We start from the raw sequence: 9,358 nt of genomic DNA on the forward strand, positions 1-9,358 counted from the left end.
GTTTCTGAACAGCAAAATAATTAATAAACAGACAACTGACAGAATGGGAGAAAACATTGGCAAATTATACATCTGAGAAAGGACTAATATCCAGAATCTACAACAAACTTAAACAACTCAACAAGAAAAAAACAAATAACACAAATAGAAAGTGGGCGAAGGACATGAGCAGACATTTCTCAAAAGAAGACATACATTTTTGCAGCCAATGTTAAGTTGGTATCAGTTTAAAGTAATGGATTATAAGATGTTATTTGCAAACCTCATGGTAACCTCTAATAAGAAAACTTACAACAGATACACAAAAAATAAAAAGCCAGGAATTAAAACATACCACCAGAGAAAATCACCATTATAAAAAGAAAGACAAAAGGAAGAAAGGAAGAGAAGACCACAGAACAACCAGAAGACAAAAAACAAGATGTTAGGAGTAAGTCATTGCTTATCCATAATAACATTGAATGTAAATGGACTAAACTCTGCAATCAAAAGTAATAGAGAACCTGGATTAAAAACAGCAACAACAATGATCTGTTATCTACAAGAAACACACTTCAGCTATAAAGACACGCATAGACTGAAACGAAAGGATTCAAAGATATTCCATGCAAACAGAAAACAAAAAAGAGCAAGAGTAGCTATACCTATATCAGACAAAATAGATTTCAAAACAAAAACTATAAAAAAAGAAGAAATAGACTATAGACTATTGGTTATAGTCTATTTCCTATTAGTCAATAGATTAAAGGCACTATAGAACAAATGATCCTAATAGATATTTACAGAACATTTCATTCAATGATTGCAGAATACACTTTCTTCTCCTTAGCACATGGGTTATTTTCAAGGATAGACCATATGTTAGACCACAAAACAAGTCTTTTGAAATACAAAATAATTTAAATTAGATCAAGTATCTTCTCTAACCACAATGGAATAAAACTAGATATCAGTGGCAAGAGGAATTTTGCAAACTATACAAATGGATGAAAATTGAACAAAGGCTCCTACATGATAAGAGGTCAATAAATAAATTAGGAGGAAAATTTTAAATTTTCTTAAAACAAATGATAATGGAAACACAACATTCTAAAACCTATGGGATACAGTGAAAAAGCACTACTAAGAAGCAAGTTTATAACAATAACTGCCTACACAGAAAAAGCAGAAAAACTTCAAATAACTTCCCAATGCACCTTAAAGAACTAGAAAATAAAGAGCAAATCAAACCCCAAATTATTATAGCAAAAGAAATAATAAAGATCAGAGCAGAAATGAATGAAATTGAAGCAAAAAAAAATATAAAAGATCAAAAAATGCAAAAAGTTCATTTTTTGAAAAGATAAACAATATTGACCAAATTTATCCAGACTAAGAAAAAGAGAGAAGGCCCAGATACATAAAAATAGAGACAAAAAAAGGAGACATTACAACTGACACCACAGTAATTCCAAGTATCATCAGAGACTACTCCGAGAAACTATATGCCAATAAATTGGAAAACCTAGAATAAATGAATAAATTCCTAGAGACATACAACTTACCAAGATTGAAATATAAAGAAATCCAAAACCTGAACAAAACAATAACAAGTAATGAGATTGAAGGCATAAGAAAAATTAAAAAGTCTCCCAGCAAAGAAAAGCCTTGAACCTGATGGTTTCGTTGCTAAATTTTACCAGTTAAAGAACTAACACCAATACTACTCAAACTATTCTGAAAAATAGAGGAGTAGGAAATATTTCTAAATTCATTTATGAAAAGAAGTATTACCCTGGTATTTTACCCTGGTATTTTCAAAACCAGACAAAAACATATCAAAAAATGTAACTATAGGCCAATATCTTTGATAGATATCAATGCAAAAATTTTGACAAAATACTAGCAAACAAAATTCAATAACACATTAAAAAGATCATTCATCATGTCCCATTGGGATTCATCCCAGGGATGCAAGCATGGTTCAACCTATGCGAATCAATCAATGTGATATATCATATCACAGACTGAAGGACAAAAACCATATAATATTTCCATTGATGCTGAAAAAGCATTTGATACAATTCAACATCCCTTCTTGACAAAAACTCTCAAAAAAAAAAAACTGTATAGAAGGAACATTCCTCAACACAATAAAAGCCATATACAAAAGACTCATAGCTAGTATCATACTGAATCAGGAAAAACTGAAAGCCTTTCCTCTAAGATACGGAACATGACAAGGATGCCCACTTTTACCACTGTTATTCAACATAGTACTGGAAGTCCTAGCTGGAGTAATCACATAAGAGAAAAAAATAAAGGGCATTCAAACTGGAAAGGAAGTAGTCAAGGCATCCCTGTTTGCGGATTACATAACCTTATATTTGGAGAAACCTAAAGACTCCACCAAAAAAACTATTTGAACTAATAAAGAAATTCAGTAAAGTTGTGGGATAAAACAATATCAACATGTAAAAATCAGTAGCATTTCTATATGCCAACAGCAAACAATCTAAAAAAGAAGTCAAGAAAGCAATCCCATTTACAACAACTATGAATAAAATTAAATATCTAGGAAGACGATCAAATAAGTGAAAGATCTCTACAATAAAAATTATAAAACATTGATGTAAGAAATGTAAGAGGACACAACAAAGGAAAAGATACTCCATTTTCATGGGTTGATAGGATCAATATTGTTAAAATAACCCATACTACACAAAGCAATCTGGAGATTAAATGTAATCACTACCAAAATACTGATAATATTCTTCACATAAACGGAAAAAAGGATTCTAAAATTTATATGGAACCACAAAAGACCCAGAATAGCCTAAACCATCCTGAGAAAAAAGAAGAAAACTGGAGGAATCACATTACCTGACTCCAAAGTATACTACTGAGCTATAGTAATCAAAACAGTATGGCACTGGCATAAAAACAGACCAATGAAACAGAATACAGAACCCAGAAATAGGTTCATACATCTACAGTGAGCTCATTTTTAACAAAGGTGCTAAGAACATTCACTGGGGAAAGGACAGTCTCTTCAACAAATGATCCAAGGAAACCTGGATACCTATATACAGAAGAATGACTCTAGACTCCTATTTCTCACCATATACAATAATATATACAAAAATCAAATAAAAATAGATTAAATACTTAAATCTAAGACCTCAAACTATGAAATTAATAAAATAAAACATTGGGGAAACTCTCCAAGACATCTTAGCAAAGGTTTCTTGATTAATACCCCACAAGCATATGCAACCAAAGCAAAAATGGACATATGGGATCACATCAAGCTAAAAAGCTTCTTGCATAGAAAAGGAAACAATCAGCAAAGAGACAACCCACAGAATGGGAGAAAATCTTTGCAAACTGTCAATCTAATATATAAGAAGTTCAAAAAACTCTATAGGAAACATCTAATCTGACTTTAAAATGGCAAGAACTGAATAGATATTTCTCAAAAGAAGACATTCAAATGGCAAATAGGTAAATGATAAGGTATTCATCATTGATCATCAGAGAGGTGCAAATCAAAACTGCAATGAGATATTATCTCACATTAGTTAAGAGGGCTTTTATTCAAGACAGGAAATAACTAATGCTGGTGAAGATTTGGAGAAAAGGAAACCCTTATACACTATTGGTGGGAATGTAAATTAGTACAGCCTTCATGAAGAACAGTATGGTGGTTCCTCAATTAACTAAATACAGAACTATCACATGATCTATTGATCCCGCTGCTAGGTATATACCCTAAAGAAAGAAAATAAGTATGTTAAAGAAGTCTCTACACTTCCATGTTTATTTTAGTACTATTCACAATAGCCAAGATTTGAAAGCAATCTGTGTCTATCAACAGATGAATGGATAAAGAAAATATGGTACATATATATAATGGAGTACCATCCACCCATAAGAAAGAATGAGATCCTTTCATTTGCAGCAACATGTATGGAACTGGAGGACATTAAGTGAAATAAGCCAGACACCTCAAGGCAAATTTTGCATGTTTTCACTCATGTGTGGGAGCTAAAAGCTATTGTTTCTATTGAACAATAGAAATACATACAAAAATATAGTTAGATAGAATAAATACAATAGTATTTGATAACACAGCATGAAGTTTACAGTCAATAATTTATTGTGTATTTTAAATAACTAAAGAGTATAATTGTGTAACACAAAGTAATGATAAATGTTTGAGGTGATGAATACCCCATTAACCCTGTTGTGATTATTACACATTGTATGCCTGTATCAAAATGTCTCATGTATTCCATAAATATATTCATCTACTATGTACATACAAACATTTAGAAATAAAAAGAACACATACAAGTGGCCAAGGAGCATCTGAAAAACTGCTCAACATCATGAATCAGAGCAATACAAATTTAAACCACAATGAGATACTGTCTCACACCAACCAGAATGGGTACCATTAAAAAGTCAAAACAACTGATGTTGGCAAATGTGTCAGTCTGTTTGCATTGCTATAAAGGAATATGTGAAGCTGAGTAATTTGTAGAGAAAAGAGTTTTATTTGGGCTTACAGTTCTTCAGTCTGTAAAGGAAGCATGGTGCCAACATCTGCTTCTGATGAGGGCCTCAAGAAGCTTCTAATCATGGCAGAAGGCAAAGGGGAGCTAGCAAGTCCCATGGCCAGAGAGGGAGCAAGAGGCAAAAAAGGAAGTTCAGGTTCTTTTATACAGCCAAGTTTTGAGTGAATTCATAGAGTGAGAACTCAGTCATTACCATGAGAACAGCATCAAGCCATTCATGAGTGATCCACCTCCATGACCCAAGCACCTTCCATCAGGCCGCACCTCCACTCACTGGGGATTGCATTTCAGCATGATTTGAAGGAGACATACATCCAAACCATATCATCAAGGATGTGGAGAAAAGGGAATACTTACACACTGTTGATAGGAATGTAAATTAGCACAACCTCTGCGGAAAACAGTATGGAGATTTCTTAAAGAACTAAAAATAGAACTACCATTCAGTCCAGCAATCTCCACTACTGAGTATCTACCCAAAGGAAAAGAAATCATTATGTCAAAAAGATATTTACATTTATATCTGTATTGCAGCACTATTCCCAACAGCAGAGTCATGGAATCAATGCAAGTGTCCATGAAAAGATGACTGAATAAAGAAAATGTCTCACACACACACACACACACACATATCATGGAATATACAGCCATAAAAAAGAATGAAATCGTGTTTTTTTGAAGCAGCACAGAGGAGCTGGAGGCCATTATTCCAAGCAAATTAATGCAGGAACAGAAAACCAAATACTGCATCTTCTCACGTATAAGTGGCAGCTAAACAGTGGATACACATGAACATACAGAGGGAAATAATAGACACTGGGGACTCCCAGTGTCTTAAGTCTATTAAAAAAATTAGAGAAGCCTCTAAATAGCAGAGCTTTGTTGATCCTATGCTTCCCCAACCTGTGCCTGCTTACCACCTTGAGCTCTGCCTCACATATTCATGGTTACTGAGACATTAGAATTATGGTTATTGAAGTAAGGGGCTGAGGATTGTGATTTGTGAGGCACAGAAAAGCAAGAACTAGCTAAATGTAATGGTAAGTTACCTCTGTGAGGTTGGAAATCAGTCAGAGCTAATTTGTGATATCTGAACCTGGAAAAGTTGATGGTTAGTAATGTGGTTAAGCCATTTTATCATACAGTCACAAAAACCATTGTTACTTGTCCATTATAGCCAATTTATGCATCAACAGGAAACAAGGCAAAAATCAGAATTGCAGCTATTAACTCATTAAACATATTCTTACTTTTCTCCCTATTTTGACATGTGTGTCTCCCCCAATCTGAGAGTGGTTTTCAGTTATTCATTCAACATTAATTAATTACTTTGTAAGTATTAAATCTTGGAGGTAAAAAGATGAAAAGATTCTGTTGTTGTTGACTTGGAACCCACAGTCTAGTGAGAAAGATAGTTCTAGTATAATCTCATAACATGCTTATGAGAGCTGGTGTGAAAAATAAGTACTTTATCACCATTTCAGCAGAAAATAGCAGAGTGAAAGTGTGTCATAATAATAGAAACTGACAAATGGATCTTTGCATATGTCAGTCAATTTATAATTTAAGATGGTAGTGATAGTTTTGAAACATCAATGCAATGATTTTCAAATTCTAAAGTGCATTTAAATCCCCTGGGATCTTGTAAAAATACAGATTCCGATTCAGTAGCTCTGGAGTAGGACCTAACACTGTGCATTTTCAGCAAGGTCCTAGGTATTGTTAATGCTGCTTATCTGCATACCACACCTTGAAAAGCCATTGGTTCATGAGCCCTATCTTTATATATTCCAATTCAATAGTCCCAGAGTGGGCCGAAGTATCTTCATTTTAACCAGCAACGCAAGTTATTCTAGTGCAGATGGTGCTCAGATAACACTTTCATAAAGCATTGATTTATGAGCTCATAAGATTTCTCCATTAGCAGTCTCTCCTTCTAAGATTAACACATGTTTTTTAATTCCTGCCACCTGGACATTTTTTAACACACCTTGTTAATTTACAGAGATGCAAAATACGCTGAAAAATAACACATTATGCTCAAAATTAAGGTGGAATTTAGAAGACCTGGTCAGCTTTACCTCTTCCAAAATAAATATTTAGTCAGGATTCATTATTAGTGAATGCCTCGAGTGTTGTATTAGGTGCTAGGGTTACAAAGATTGAGAAGAAAAGATCCATGCTCTTAATAAGCTTGTTTCAAATGAACAAATAAATATGTAGTGAATGCCATGAGACATCATGCTAGGCACAGAGGCATTGCACAATCTTGCAGGAACTAGTCTTATTTGTTTAGAAAATATTGCTTAAATAACTGAAATTTTTTCTTGGATTTCCTATGATTAGTTCCAAAATTATTCTGAAAACTTTAAATATGTGTGCCATATATAACTTCTTATATGCCCATTTGCACTGTCATCACCTAGTACACACAAAAAAGAAGCATATATTCAACAAATCTTGGTTGCACTTAATATAACTAAATTTCTAAATTCCAAAAATTATTACTGAGTTGCTTATCAAAGATAATATAGCAATTCAAGTTTGATACTGTATTACAAGACTTGTCTGTAATTACAAGACTTGTCTGCAAGCAGCCAACAAACACATGAAAAATGCTCAGCATCACTAATCATCAGAGAAATGCAAATCAAAACCACATGAGATACCATCTCATACCAGTCAAAATGGATAATTAAAAAATTCAAAAATAATAGATGCTGGCAAAGTTACAGAGAAAAAGGAGTGCTTATACGCTGTTGGTGGTAATGTAAATTAGTTCAGTCACTGTGGAGAGCAAGTTGGAGGTTTCTCAAAGAACTAAGAATTGAACTAACATTTCACCCAGTGATCTAATTACAGGGTATATACGCAAAGGAAAATAAATCATTCTACAAAAGAGACACATGCACTTGTATGTTCATCACAGTGCTACTCACACTAGCAAAAATGTGGAATCAACCCAGGTGCCCATCAACAGTGGATTAGATAAAGAGAATGTAATATATATACACTATGGAATACTACACAGCCATAAAAAAGAATACATTATGTCCTTTCCAGCAACATAGATACAGCTGGAGCCCATTATCCTAAGTCAATTAATATAGAAACAGAAAACCAAATATTGTATGTTCTCATTTATAAGTGGGAGCTAAACACTGAGCACACATGGACATAAAGATGGGAATGATAGATGCTGTAACTACCAGAGGGAACAGAGAGTGATGAGAGCGATGAGGGCAAGAGCTGAAAAACTATCTATTGGGTGTTATGCTCACTACCCAGATGACAGGACCATTCCCACCCTAAACCTCAGCATCACACAATATTCCCATGTAACAAATCTGAACATGTATTTCCTGAATATAAACTAAAAGTTGAAATTATTTTTTTAAAAAAGAAATGTCTTTATGTGGCCTGTTTTACTCCTGATATTCAAATTTCTACAATAGTCTGCATTTTTTTCTCTTCCATATTAATAGAAGAATAATTAAGAGAAGAATGCAAAACACACAAAGCCATGCTTTTCTTCCCCTCCCTGATTTTATTTGTACATTATCTCTATTAAATTAGAGCAAAAGAGATTCTACAGTTAAAATTGCTTTATATTTTGTGACGGTGCTATACCCAAACAGTAAGTTTTTTGTCAGATGGTGGTGTCAAATATTGGAAATAGAGCAAAAAGTCCCAATAAAAATCATTTTGGTTGCAAATAAAGAACGTGGTTTCTTCTGGGCAAAGTCTATGATGTGTGACATTACTAGCTCAAGAAAGGCAGAATATTCTGTTTTCATTTATGTTCCAAACGTGATCAGTTAACCTTAAAAATACCAAATAAATGCCACTGAAAATAGCTCAACCTAAAATTCCTAGAGGAAAATAATTTCAGGTCTATTTCTGTAGTTATTACCAAAATAAGAAATGTGGTTGGTTATGGGTAAAAAAGTCACTGCAGAGAGGCTGAACTGATAATAATGGAAAAGCAACATGCAGGAAGAAAGCCGCAGTCATGCTCAGAAGTGTAACTTGTAAATGCTGCCCAGGGCAGCAAACTAACTTTTATTTTTACCCTGACTTCTGCCTTACAGGTCTATAAATTCTTCCAGCCCCAGGATCTCTGATCTTAAAATGATTTCCTAGTTATGAGTAGAAAATACAGTTTTCTCTTCAAACAAGGTTAGATATAGCACAATTTCTCATTTTTGTTCAAACTGATATATTAGCAGATTCAGCCTTGACCTAGGAAATAACAAGAGGGCTGGAGGGGCGTAATGCTTCCGTGTTCTTAACCTACTTCAGCCAATAATTATTTCCATTTCGGGGCCAATCACTTAGGTAATGAAGGACCTGTTTACTTACTCCCATCCCATCAAAAAAATTAAAGTTTTATTTACATTCAGTTTTTAAAGATCACATTAGAAGGGGATCACTTTTATCATAAGTAAACAAAAGAGAGACTATCTCAATACATGTATACAACTCTACAAAATAATGGAAAGTAACGTTTTAAATGATGGTGATTAGGGCTGGCCGCAGTGGCTCACACCTGTAATCCCAGCACTTTGGGAGGCCAAAGCAGGTGGATCACTTGAGGTCAGGAATTCAAGACGAGCCTGGCCAACATGGCGAAACCCCATCTCTATTATCAAAAACTACAAAAATTAGCTGGGCATCGTGGTGCATCCCGGTAATCTCAGTTACCTGGGAGGCTGAGGCAGGAAAATTGCATGAACCCGGGAGGTGGAGGTTGGAGTGAGCCAAGATCTTGCCACGGCACTCCAGCCTGGGTGACAGAG

This window comes from Papio anubis, chromosome 2 (assembly GCF_008728515.1).
Source record: "Papio anubis isolate 15944 chromosome 2, Panubis1.0, whole genome shotgun sequence".
Taxonomy (NCBI): Eukaryota; Metazoa; Chordata; class Mammalia; order Primates; family Cercopithecidae; genus Papio; species Papio anubis.